At 44.3% G+C, this 14,561-nt stretch overlaps 1 protein-coding gene across 1 annotated transcript in view; it reads left to right on the forward strand.

The window, feature by feature from the left end:
• Positions 1-587: 587 nt before the first annotated feature.
• Positions 588-14,561, forward strand: part of BGN (biglycan) — a 101,762-nt gene continuing 87,788 nt past the window's right edge. The window contains exon 1 of the mRNA XM_077283790.1: positions 588-848. The gene's annotated coding sequence lies outside the window, so the exon portion shown is untranslated. The remainder of the gene's footprint in view (positions 849-14,561) is intronic.

A 14,561-nucleotide genomic window follows, 5' to 3' on the forward strand; every position in this document is an offset into this window, starting at 1 on the left:
CCAGGTATTCTGAACGCGTCCTTCAGTCTATTCCTATATCCTCCAGATAGGACATACAATTTTTGGTGAAGCTCAGTCAAACCATGGTGTATATGATTCCACTGTGTTGTTTCCACCCTAAACAACCTCTGCAGGTGGACATTTTTCCTATGTTTGATCATCAGGTGGAGTTAAATATTTTCTCCTACGAAGTCAACAACTATAGTGAACTAAGCCTCAAAAAAGGACCACATCATGACCGTTTCAGGCCCACTTGGCTCCACGTGTGTTCAGTATCTCGGCGCCATCTACAAACAGACCCTATTACGTAGTCTTGGAATAGTGTCTGTAAACAGCCTGACATTCACTATAATCAAAGAAAAACAAACAAGGAATGGGTTTTATTATTTTTTTTTTCCTTAGGATATTTTTCATTGCGGAAAAAACATTTGGAGGAAGATAGAGCAGAAGATGAGGGATTTTTTTGTTATTTTTTTGGCAGGTGTGATGATAAAAGCCACATGTCATTGAAACCTCAAGTCGTTTACATGTATTATATCTGGAGAAGGGGAGGAGGAGGTAAAGGCAATCCGAGCATTGAGTGCTGTGCTGTCTGCAAGGAAATTACATCCTTAAACCTCACACACAAAACCCTGCAGCTAACAGCACCAGTCCAGTCAGTCGGACTAAGGGGGCAAGCAGGGTGGGAGCCTCCTTCTTAAAACACAAGAATTGGAAGTCAAGAAGCATAAGGATCGAGGAACAATAAACTCTCGAAACAGAGACAGCCTTTTTGGAAACTGCATTCAAAGTTGTAGAGAAGAAAGAAGTAAGAAAACTTTATCTGAAGGAACCATAACGAGGGCAAGGTACAGTAGAACTTTCTTCTATCATGATTGAAGTTCATTATGTTGCATAGTAGGAACTTTGTTCTTGACATGTCCATATTAACTATCCCCAAAAATTCAGATTTGTCCCCCAAAAATAAGTTTCTAAATACTTTAACCTTGTTTAGAACTTTTGGACATTCTTGAATTTTTATCTTCTAACTATCAGATATTCAACCAGAAAGTATTCCCCTGGAGCTTATTATGAGGGGTATGGTGGAAGACAGTTATAATCACAGTCAATAGAGTATTCTTCATTGGTATGCAGCTGGGTTTCATGCGGTACATTGTTCTGCGGGTACAATTGACAGTTTTCTGAAAGGGCTGCAGAGATTCTTCTTGAGGAACTTCTCGAGTGTATGAATGAGACAGTGGAAATGCTTGGGAAGGACTGACACTTCCAGTAACCACCAGCAGAGAAACCACAGGATCTTACATAGATTTGATGTAGCTTTTTTTTGTCAGGAGTGCAAATGATGTTCAAATACTCATGGACTCTGCAACATATACTCCCTCTTGGCACATTTTACAGAATTTGATATATGTACAAAGTTATCATACTTTATAATATAGTCCTTGCATGAATTTGAGCCAATCTCGCAACAAGAATGTATGTCTTCTTGGGTACTAGAATACTAGTGGACATATATGATAAAAACATGTTCTTTTCAAATAACGTTATTTATAATGACACACATCTCATTTTTCTGTGTTGGAACTTGTTTTGGAGTTAATGAGTCCATCCTTCTGAAGACAAATCTATATATTGTCAGTACACTGGGTTATGTAGTAGTTGATCTAATCTTCCCAATGATAGTCTGAATCCCAGTTTTATATTGTAGACTCATAGAATGGTAGAGTTGGAAGGGACCTTCAGGGTCATCTGGTCCAACCCCCTGCTCAATGTAGGATTCACTAAAACATCTCAGGCAGATGTCGGTCCAGCCTCTGTTTGAAGACTTCCATTGAAAGAGAACTCACCACCTCTCATGGCAGCCTGTTCCACTCATTGTTTACCCTATTGGGACTGCAGACTAGAAAGAGGTTGATGTGTTGGGATTTAAAAGAAGTATGGTATTTAACAAATTATTTCAATTCTTGCTTCACTTGTGGTCATGCTGGCCCTTTTATTTCCATTGTGCAGACCTAACATTTGCCATACATAGTAGACTGTTGTGGTCACCATCTAGCCACTCAATTGGATCACATGTATGGTCAACCTGACCATCGGCATGCAAGGCTGATCACCATGGATCATACATATGGACAACTGAACCATTGACATGTCAGGCTGATCACCTTGGATGAAACGTGTGCGCAATCTGACCATCAACATGGCAGGTTGATCACCATGGATCATATATATGGGCAATCTGATCATTCACATGCCGGGCTGAACTTGCAGATCACCATTTTGGTAGACAGCTGTTGGCCAAAATTTTGCCTAATTTTTATCTAATGGTATCACAAGTTTAAGTTGAGCCATATACATCATGATAGTAAAAGTTTCAGTAAAGCTCATTTACTACTATTGCTACCTATGATTATATATCATTAGTAATTCCAGTAGTGTATATCACTAGAGATTACTATATTATAGATCTTAAATTGGGTCTATAACACTAAATCAATGAAGTTTTACAGCAATGCTGTTAGATAAACCTACACCTGGGAGGTCTGACTTTTCAGAACCTCCACCCCTCATGAGTAAGTACTTGAAACCCTATATTGTTCATTTCATTGCTACAACCACAGCTCATAAACTGCTGTCTACGAGATATTTCCTGTTGAAATCACTTTTCTTCCATTGTAAATACGCTATCAATTGATTTGTAGGCAGCATAAGGGGTTCTTTTTTTTATCTGAGAGTCAAAATAATATTCTAGTTTTGGTAAGAAAGTACATATCTGTAATCGAGAGCGACGTCAAGTTTGTTGTGATCACTAAGCAATCTACAGATTGTCGGCCACCAGGAACCTTCTTGGTTTGGCCAACATTGTCACAATAGCAAACTCATATTAGCTGCAGTAGTACAAGTAGGCCACTTTTTATGGTCTTGTGTTTATTGAGGAATGAGGGAAGATGTTCTGTGAGAAGTAGACATCAGAGCCCTGGCACAATTACGGCAACGCACCATGCTGGAATTCACGTCCTGTGTGTGTGCGCCAGCACTGTGACATCAGCACATTGGTCCACCTGCGCATTGCCAGAGGACTCATCAGGATCATGGATTAGGTGAGTACATGATGTTTTTTATTTTGACCAAAAGCGGAGTGACTGTGGGGCATCATAAAGTATGGGGGCTCCTCACATTTTGTAGGGACTACTGTAGGGGCACCTCATACATTGTGGGGGCCATCATACAGCATCGGAGATAATGTTTGGGCCATTATACAGAGTGAGAGCTAATATGGGGACCATTATACAAAGAGGGGTCCAACGTTGGGGTCATTATACACAATGGCAGCTAGTGTGGGGCCATTATACATCATGAGAGCTAATATGTGGGCCATTATACAGCTTGGGAAATAATATGGGGGCCAATATACAGCATTGGAGTTCATCGTGGGGCCATTATATGGTGTGGGAACTAATATGTAGATCATTATACAGTGTGGGAGCTAATGTGGAGCCTTATACAGTGTGGGATCTAATGTTGGTGTGACGCTGGCGACTCCCACAACTTCTCAGCGCCGCCCTACTCGCTCACATTCTGCTCCTTCCTGTGTCAGGCTGCTGTGCCAAGTCCTCATGCAGCACTTCCAAATTCTGCTGCATATCCCTGGTATCTCCACCTGGCTATAGTAAGGCGTGGCTGATCCTGCAGGAATTTAAGCCTGCTGTGTCCTGCAGGATTTGTCTTCCCTAGCCTCTGCTAGGCACATATATATTAGGCAGATCCCCCCCATCACCTTTGCCTGAGCATGGGTTTAGGTTCCTAGTTGCGGCCTGTCACTAGATGTGGTGCATGTGTAACACCCCAGGTAACCGGTTGTTACAGTGATGTTGCTTTCCCTTCGGGGAAGGTAATATCATGCTCAGAGGCAATGGAGTTCTCTTCACCAGGTAAGGCACCCGCATGCAACACATTCCGAATCCAGGCCAGGAGGGGGAGCTCAGGACCTGGATTCAGGAGAGCTTCCCTCAAATATGGACATATGTCCTAGTCTGGAGGAGGAGCTAGCCAGTCTGATAGAGACACTGAAGGAGAAGGGTCTGAGAGAGCAGACAGAGAGGCCTGGTAGCCACGAGGGAGCTGTTGCCTCTGGAAGGAGAAAGACCCGAAGGGTTGTATGTGGTGGAACTTCAGCGGGAAGGAGCAAAGGAGAGGAACATGGCTCAGAGGGGAACTGTGACCGGGCACCCTCAGAGCCGAAGCGCAGTACTGGGTACCGGGAGCCCGAGGCCTTAATGGAACTGTAGGACACTTGGCAGAACCGAAGGGCTGAGAACTTTATGGGACTGGCCCACACCACACCTGAGACGCAGCAGCACCTGAGAGCCTGGGGCATGATAGAGTCCCTATAAAAAGGCTCAAGCTGCCCGTCATGCAGGTACCTGTCTCAGGACATGGGGAATAGAGGACTCTGCAGAAAGCTTCAGGCAGCAGTGACTTCATATACAGCAGGCGCTAGTTGGAAAGGCTCACGGACCTCGACTGGAAAAAGGGAATCTTCCATTGCCTCCGAGCCGGCCGGGCCATACAATCACCCGTGCTTGGTACCCTGGACTGTGGCCTGCTAACTACAGTAAACCAGGTAAAGACTTACAACTTGTGTCCTTTACTCATTTTACCAGCCTACACCATCATCGCCATACACTTCAGGACCTTTAAGGACCCTGCTTCACCTGTGGAAAGCGTTACCATAATTGTTGCGACAACATCCCTCAGAGGACCCCTTTAATACAGCGTCGGTCCCACAATTGACTGAACACCACAGGTGGCGTCATGACAGACTTATTTACAATTCCCCTTTAAAGACCGTTCCCCTTTTATTGGACGCCCAGGGCCACGGACCGGGTCGCAGCCACCGTGATATCCCCTTTAAGAGAGACAGGACCCGGTGCCGAGTAGTCCACTGCCCTGGTAGGGTGCTCCACATGTTTCTATTCTGTCTGACCTCCCCATTTCTGATTCTGGCTTGCATAGTGAACCCGTGCTGCCTCCTGCCCCGATCTCGGACCATGATCTGACTATGCTTCTGTCTAGCCCTTCTTTATTCTGCATACCTGCTCTGTCCCGGTGGTCAGCTATTGCAGATCCAGGGACTGCCCTGGAGTGACACCTGGCAACTACCTGTGGTCAAACCTATCTTCACCACCAGAGCCTCTCGTAAAAACTAGGCATCCGCTTAGTCACCCCTCTTCAGGGTAAGCTCTGCTCGTGGTGCAGTAAGTCCGCACACACTTTCATAACAGTTAGGGCCATTATACAGTGTGGAAGCTAATATGGGTGACATTATAGAGTCTGGGAACTACTGTGGGTGGTCTTCATATAATGTGGTGGGCCTCAAAGTGTGGGGACTACTGTGTGAGCCATTATCCAGTTTGGGTGCTACAGAGGGGACCAATATGCTGTGTTTTGATGGAGCAGTGGGGACATCATACTGTGCATAGGGGAGCTGTAGGCCCATCATACTGTGAATAAGGGAGCTGTGGACTCATACTGCTTATAGGGGAAATGTGGTCTCATTATACTGTGTATAGGAGAGTTTTACATGGGGGACTCAGGGAACATTACTAAATATTAAGTGGACATTTAAGTATTATTGTTATAGGGACACACAAGGTATTGTGACCGTCAAAGGTGCGTATGGGTCATTATTTCTTTCTAGGGACAAAATGTGGACACAGTTTTCTAGAGCTCCTGCTCAGAGCATTAATATTTTCTATGGGGCAATTTTACCATCTGGAGGGCACAAAGGAGGCATTTTACTTTTTATGGGACAAAGTTGGTAGGCATCATTATGTGGGGGTACAGTGCTGGGCATTATTATGTGGGACACTAAGAGGACCACTGCATGGTCACCACATGACAGCAATGTCAGTGTTGGTATTGGAAAAAGTGAGTTATTTTCAGTAACAGCAGGTCATCTGCCGAATTTACCCTCTACCCAGTTAGGGTGTGCCACTGTAATTGGGGTTACCTAGTTAGGGGCCCACTCAGATGTTTCTTCCTATCATTAATAAGATCTAATATGCCATTTGTGACAAGACCCATAAGTGATTGGTTCCAAGTCACCTCCAAAAGGGGGGGCAGATACTGTACTTGTGGCAGAGTCTGGGACTACTTGAGGATCTCCAAGTCTTTGGTTGGCCAGTCAACTCTGCCAACAACAAAAATATTTTGCCTAGAGTTGTCTTGACCATAAAACCAACTGTCCATTGGGGAACTGCAAGTATCACCAGGTAGGCACTTTTGTTGTAAAGTTTATTTTGACACTTAGTTGAAATCTATAATGGATGACATACAGAACATTTTGCTAGTTTCAGAAGATGAGAACGCTGACAGGTATGATAACAAGAGATATTATGGCTGAACTGACAGAGATACGGAAAAATTCTCTAAAGTCTTATGGTTCGGTGCTTTTTACCCCTAATGTGCTCTAGAAAAAAGGGTTATTTTGGCTGCAAGGAATGGAAAATGCTTAGTCTGGAAGAAGCGAAACCTCCTTTCTCAGGCTAACCGTGACTTAAGAGAAAGCAAAATAAGAGAGGCCCAATTTCACGCACGCCGGAGGGTCTGGAATGCTTAGCAATGGTATTATATCATAGAAGTCTTAAGTATTAAAGAGACACGCCTAAACATATGGAACCTTACCTACAAAATTAGGATAACTCTATGATAACCAGATGGTTGGTGTAATCAATAGCTGCAGTCTCTCCAGCATACTAGTGACCATACTGGAACTTCATGCATCTTGGTTTCCAGTACCATCTCTATGCTGATGACACCCCATTATACACCTCTTCTCCTGATGTCACGCCTGAATTATTACAAAACACCAGTGATTGTCTTACCGCCGTCTCCAATATCATGTCCTCCCTCTATCTGTAGCTGAACCTGTCAAAAACTGAAGTCCTTGTGTTTCCTCCCTCTACTAACCTACCTATGCCCAACTGTCATGTCGGACACTGTTCAGACCAGGTCGTCTGACAAACAGCGGTAATTCCGCGTTTGACCACTGTAGTGTTTGCTCATTGGCATCGGCTAGTTTTCTTCTGGCTGCTCCGGGGTTAATTTATCTTATCCTCAGATTGGAAGCTGGGCCATGCTCATTTCCTTTAAATGGTTCTCCTGATCTTTGGGCGTCGCCGATTATAGCTTCTGTCTTATCCGTAGTTATCTTGGTCCGGAGTGGAGAGCTGGTTGTTGGAGAATCGTTGCTGGTGGTGTATTTTCCTTTGTCTTATTTACTCTTTCCTATATTTGTATTTATTTTGCCCTGCACCTTTATAGTGTATTCCTGATTGACTGCGGCATGGTGTATATTTTCCTTTATCCTTGTTTGTTATAACTGTGGGTATTGGTCTATTGCATTCACTGGGTGGTGGGCGGTGGTGTTCAGTCTAGGGCTGAATCAGGAGTCAGGGTGAGGGTGGAGGCCTGAACATGCACACCTTCAGTGTAAACTTCAGGTAGAGGGTCAGACAGGGTTTCCCTAGTCTGAGGGAAATTGCAGGGGCCCGGGTTATTAGCTCTCGCCCTCCTTGTATCCCCGTGACACCAACATTGCCATTTCCGTATGTGGCTCTACCATTACTCCCCAGCAACATGCCCGCTGTCTTGGGTTCATACTTGATTCTGAGCTTTCATTCACCCCCCACATCCGATCACTGGCTCGCTCTTGTCATCTGCACCTTAAAAACATTTCTAGAATTTGAAGTTTTCTTACTTTCGACTCTACAAAAACTCTTACTGTTGCTTTTATTCATTCCTGTCTGGACTATTGTAACTCTCTACTAAATGATCTCCCTCTTACCAAACTCTCCCCCCCTCCAATCCGTCCTGAATGCTGCAGCCAGGATCGTATTCCTCACCAACTGTTACACAGATGCCTCTACCTTGTGCCAGTCTTTGCCCTGGTTACCCATCCACTCCAGAATTCAATATAAACTTATCATGCTCACTCACAAAGCACTCCACGGCTCAGCACCACCCTACATCTCCTTCTTCGTCTCAGTCTACCACCCTACCCACACCCATTGTTCTGCTAATGACCGGAGGTTAGCATCCTCAATAATCAGAACCTCCCACTCCGGCACCAATTCTTTGGAATGCAGTACCCAAAATAATTTGATTAATCTTCAATACTCACAGTATTAAGTGTGCCTTAAAAATGCATTAAGGTTAAATCAGCCTATTACTGTGTTACAACAAAGTCCCTGCTGTGCCACACAATTGCTCTTTTACTGAAAAAAAAGCAACTTTAAAAGTGCAGCACGTATTATGGTAATTAGTCAGGACTAGTCCGGTGTGGTGTCACATTCCCCAGACAGGTGCACTATCACTTCTTGTAATCATGCCTCACTGGGTGTGATTGACATCCTTCCCTGTTGTACACTTCAGTCCAGCCCTGCGCATGCACAAGACTTCTGCTCCCAGCATCCTTTCCTGAGCACATGCAGGGAAGTCGGCTGGACTCTTCCCTGCTTCATCTACACATGGCCAGGAAGCTACAGTGATGTAGTGCTGGAATGACGTGCACAGCAGGGAAGGATGTCACTATGTCACTTCTGCATCCTGGGCATGTGCAAATGAAGCCGGGGATGAGTCTTCCTGGCTTCAAAGCGCATTCTCAGGAAGGGATGCTTGGAGCAGAAGACATGCGCATGCACGGTGGGTACTAGAATGAAACGGACAGTAGTGAAGGATGTTAATCACACCAAAAAGGGGTGAGATTACAGAAAGAAGCGAGGGCAAGACTAATGTTGGGCAAGCGACACCTCATTGAATTTGTCTTAGCTATTTAGCGTAAGACGAGCTGAACTTTAAAAGTTGTTTTTATGATAAAAAAATGTTTGTGTGGAACAAGAGGGACTGTTGTAGTGCAGTAACAGTCCATTTTAACATTATGGTGGCAGTTTGGTAGAATTGGGGGAACTGACAGGTTTCGTTTACGAAGCAACCAGTGGAGTATACTACAATATGATGCAGCAGATTTTGTACACAGATTTTAATAGCAGGAGTACAATATAGTCACAAGGACTTCTATGGATGCTATATTACATTTCCACATAACGTGGAGCTTGCACCACCTATCTGGGTATAATCTATCTGGCACTTGCCAATTATCCTTGACCCTATATTACAGTAATCATCAGAAAAAGTGCTATTATGACTGACATAAGGCTGATGTATTACTGAAATGTGAACGATTATTTCAAATTGCCTGAAGAAACCAAAAATCCACTCAAATTATTCCGAAATCACAACAATTCAGATGGATGGAATGGATTTATTATCAAAATTTCTCCAATAAATCTGATGTATGTGAACGTATCCCTTAACACAATATTCCCTGTGCTCGGTGGTCCATGAATTGTTTTATATCTCCATGAACCTGGCAGTTATAGTAATGGTGAACTAAAGCTGTAGACTAAACAAAGAAGGATGTGGAATGTAAAAATTAAAGTATTTAAATCTAAAGTATTTGTGTGATTGGCTTGGTATAAAGGGCTAGACTTACATTCTTTATTTCAAGAGTCATCCTAACCCTCCATGTAAACTGAATTCTGAGTCAAATTGTCAAGAGTCTATATGTGGCCTACATCAGATGCGACTACCAGCTACAAATGTACCAGCCATAGACCACCTTATTCATAGCTGCCAATGTTGATTTTGGAAATGTAGGGACAATGTCATTTCGCCCTTGGTCTTGCTCATGATCGCCCCAATAATAATGGGAAGTGTTCGCACTGCCCTGGTTAGTCGGACACAGAGTAACGACATGGATCGTAGTCCTGTTACTCCTTCCCTTCTGCTCATCTCTACTCCTGGCATGTTTGGGACTGATGTAATGTCTGCTTTTTAATGGCTATCTAGAAAATTCCTCACAGATTTACCAATCTACCAGTAAATGTGGGACATGGATAAGAACCAGCGTTTCCGCTAACTAGGTGTGACATCATAACAGCTTACTTGTGAGCTCACAGCTATTGTCTAATGGAAACATAGTTATGATTTCACCGTTACCTCATAGAGACATAGTTGTGATGTCACCGCTGTTACCTCAGAGACATAGTTGTGATGTCACCGCTGTTACCTTATAGAGACATAGTTGTGATGTCACCACTGTTACCTCATAGAGACATAGTTGTGATGTCACCGCTGTTACCTCATAGAGACATAGTTGTGATGTCATAGCTGTTCCCTGACATTGTTGTAATGTTACAGCTGTTATCTCGTAGAAACAGAGTTGTGATGTCACAGCTGTTTCCTTATCTATATATATAATTGTCTAAGAGTTTTTCCGTCTGTCTGTCTGTCTGTCTGTCTGTCTGTCTTTCTGTCTGTCTGTCTGTCTGTCTGTCTGTCTGTCTGTCCTGGAAATCACTCCATATAAGGTATGGTCTACAAACAGGATACCTTATATGGAGTGGTCGGCGGTTTGTAGACCATACCTTATATGGAGTGGTCGGCGGTTTGTAGACCATACCTTATATGGAGTGGTCGGCGGTTTGTAGACCATACCTTATATGGAGTGGTCGGCGGTTTGTAGACCATACCTTATATGGAGTGGTCGACGGTTTGTCGGGCGGCCTCGACCAATCAGAGATGGGCACAGCATGGCGACGATGATGTCATAATGGTTGCCATGGCGACGATGATGTCATAAAGGTTGCCTCGACCAATCAGCGACGGGCACAGTCTGCCGCGAATCACATACTACGGGGACATGCATATTCTAGAATACCCGATGCATTAGAATCGGGTATTCTAGAATATGCATGTCCCCGTAGTATATGGACAATGATGATTCCAGAATTCACGGCAGACTGTGCCCATCGCTGATTGGTCGAGGCAACCTTTATGACATCATCGTCGCCATGGCAACCATTATGACATCATCGTCGCCATGCTGTGCCCATCTCTGATTGGTCGAGGCCGCCCGACAAACCGTCGACCACTCCATATAAGGTATGGTCTACAAACCGCCGACCACTCCATATAAGGTATGGTCTACAAACCGCCGACCACTCCATATAAGGTATGGTCTACAAACCGCCGACCACTCCATATAAGGTATGGTCTACAAACCGCCGACCACTCCATATAAGGTATCCTGTTTGTAGACCATACCTTATATGGAGTGATTTCCAGGACAGACAGACAGACAGACAGACAGACAGAAAGACAGACAGACAGACAGACAAACAGACAGACAGACAGACAGACGTCATAAAGGTTGCCTCGACCAATCAGTGACGGGCACAGTCTGCCGTGAATTCGCCTCGACCAATCAGCGACGGGCACAGTATCGACGTAGATGTCATAATGGTTGCCATGGCGACGATGATGTCATAAACGTTGCCTCGACCAATCAGCGATGGGCACAGTCTGCCGTGAATTCTGGAATCATCATTGTCCATATACTACGGGGACATGCATATTCTAGAATACCCGATTCTAATGCATCGGGTATTCTAGAATATGCATGTCCCCGTAGTATGTGATTCGCGGCAGACTGTGCCTGTCTGTCTGTCTGTCTGTCTGTCTGTCTGTCCTGGAAATCCCGCGTCTCTGATTGGTCGAGGCCGCCAGGCCTCGACCAATCAGCGACGGGCACAGTATCGACGTAGATGTCATAATGGTTGCCATGGCGACGATGATGTCATAAAGGTTGCCTCGACCAATCAGCGAAGGGCACAGTCTGCCGCGAATTCTGGAATCATCATTGTCCATATACTACGGGGACATGCATATTCTAGAATACCCGATGCGTTAGAATCGGGCCACAATCTAGTGGAAATATAAATATGATGTCACATCTGTTACCTTTGAGAAACATACTTTTGATGTCACAGCTGGTTCCTTGTAGAAACATAGTTATGATGTCATAGCTATTCCCTGGCATTGTTGTGATGTCACAGCTATTATCGCATAGAAACAGTTGTGGTGTCACAGCTATTCCTTGATGTGGTTTCTATGAAGTAACAGCTATGATATCACAACAATGTCAGGGAACAGCCGTGACATCACAACTACGGCTTTCACGAGGAACCAGCTGTAACATCACAACTATGTTTCTGCAAGGTAACAACTGTGACATCACAACTGTGTTTCTATGAGGTAACACCTGATGGTTGGTTGTCGACTTTGTGGCTAAGGAGGGGAGAGAGCTGTTATCCTAATCGGCAATTATGGGGCTGCTTACTTCTTCCTGGATGATTCCTCAGGAAACAAGGACCAGTGAGAATAAAACAAGAGGTGACACATGTACATGATATCCACTTGTGATGTCACATCTGCTTCTCTGAGGAAAACAAGGTTGTCATGACTCCTTACTGACACCCACAAATGATGTCACAGAAGCTTACCTGACAGATGAAAGCATTTGTGATGTCATGGCTGCCTAACTGACTGGAACATCACTGCAATATGTCAATAACATATCATAGGGGCCACCATTAAAGTCAGTCACCTAGGAAAGGGAATGCAACTGTAACCTAATGGTCGCGGCTGCTTCTCCTGCTACGATATAGTCACATTACTTTATTCAACGGGCCTAAGAATGGATTTGGGATGCCAGAAGGTGACATTGGTGCAATATTTAATTTTTGGAGTGTTGAACCTTGTTTTCCCATTGACCTCATTGGATCCAGTCATATATACAGTGGGTACAGAAAGTATTCAGACCCTTTTAAATTTTTCACTCTTAGTTTCATTGCAGCCATTTGGTAAATTCAAGAAAGTTCATTTTTTTTCTCATTAATGTACATTCTGCACCCCATCTTGACTGGAAAAAAAAACAGAAATGTAGAAATTTTTTGCAAATTTCTAAAAAAAGAAAACCTGAACTATCACATAGTCATAAGTATTCAGACCCTTTGCCCGGTATTGAGTAGAAGCACCCGTTTGAGCTAGTACACCCATGAGTCTTCTTGGGAATGATGCAACAAGTTTTTCACACCTGGATTTGGGGATCCTCTGCCATTCATCCTTGCAGATCCTCTCCAGTTCCGTCAGGTTGGATGGTGAACGTTGGTGGACAACCATTTTCAGGTATCTCCAGAGATGCTCAATTGGGTTGTTAGGGCTCTGGCTGGACCAGTCAAGAATGGTCACAAGAGTTGTTCTGAAGCCACTCTTTTGTTATTTTAGGTGTGTGCTTAGGGTCATTGTCTTGTTAGAAGGTGAACCTTCAGCCAAGTCTGAGGTCCAGAGCACTCTGGAAGAGGTTTTCATCCAGTATATTTCTGTACTTGGCCGCATTCATGTTTCCATCAATGACCACCAGTTGTCCTGTCCCTGCGCTGAAAAACACCCCCATGGCATGATGCTGCCACCACCATGCTTCACTGTTGGGATTATGGGCAGGTGATGAGCAGTGCCTGGTTTTCTCCACACATACCGCTTAGAATTATCAACAAAAAGTTCTGTCTTCGTCTCATCAGACCAAATATTCTTATTTCTCATAGCCTGGGAGTCCTTCATGTGTTTTTTTGCAAACTCTATGCGAGCTTTCATATGTCTTGAAAGGAGAGGCTTCCGTCAGGCCACTCTGCCATAAAGGCCCGACTGGTGGAGGGCTGCAGTGATAGTTGACTTTGTGGAACTTTCTCCCATCTCCCTACTGCATCTGTGGAGCACAGCCACAGTGATATTGGGGTTCTTCTTTACCTCTCTCACCAAGGCTCTTCTCCCATGATTACTCAGTTTGGCTGGACCGCCAGGTCTAGGAAGACTTCTGGTTGTCCCAAACTTCTTCCATTTAGGGATCATGGAGGCCACTGTGCTCTTAGGAACCTTGAGTACTGCAGAAATTCTGTTGTAACCTTGGCCAGATCTGTGCCTTGCCACAATTCTGTCTCTGAGCTCCTTGGCCAGTTCCTTTGACCTCATGATTCTCATTTGGTCTGACATGCACTGTGAGCTGTGAGGTCTTATATAGACAGGTGTGTGACTTTCCAAGTCAAGTCCTATCAGTTTAATTTAACACAGCTGGACTCCAATGAAGGAGTAGAACGTTCTCAAGGAGGATCACAAGGAAATGGACAGCATGTGACTTATATATGAGTGTCTGAGCAAAGGGTCTGAATACTTATGACCATGTGATGTCAGTTTTTCTTTTTTAGTAAATTTGCAAAAATTTCTACATTTCTGTTTTTTCAGTCAAGATGGGGTGCAGAGTGTACATTAATGAGGAAAAAAAATGAACTTTTTTGAATTTACCAAATTGCTGCAATGAAACAAAGAGTGAAAAATGTAAAAGGGTCTGTTAGGTGTTGAGTTCCCGCCGCTGCACACGGGGAATCTCGAACCATGTCTGCTGCGGTCTCCCATTCTCTTCCAGCCACAGTGGAACCTGCTCAGCAGAGACGTCGGTCCCAGCATCTGGCGCAGGCTACGTTCACATTTGCGTTGTGCGCCGCTGCATTGGTGACGCAACGCACAACGCAAACAAAAACGCAACAAAACGCATGCTAAAACGCTGCGTTTTGCGACGCATGCGTCCTTTTTTGCCGAAAGTT

Source organism: Ranitomeya variabilis, chromosome 2, assembly GCF_051348905.1.
Source record: "Ranitomeya variabilis isolate aRanVar5 chromosome 2, aRanVar5.hap1, whole genome shotgun sequence".
Taxonomy (NCBI): Eukaryota; Metazoa; Chordata; class Amphibia; order Anura; family Dendrobatidae; genus Ranitomeya; species Ranitomeya variabilis.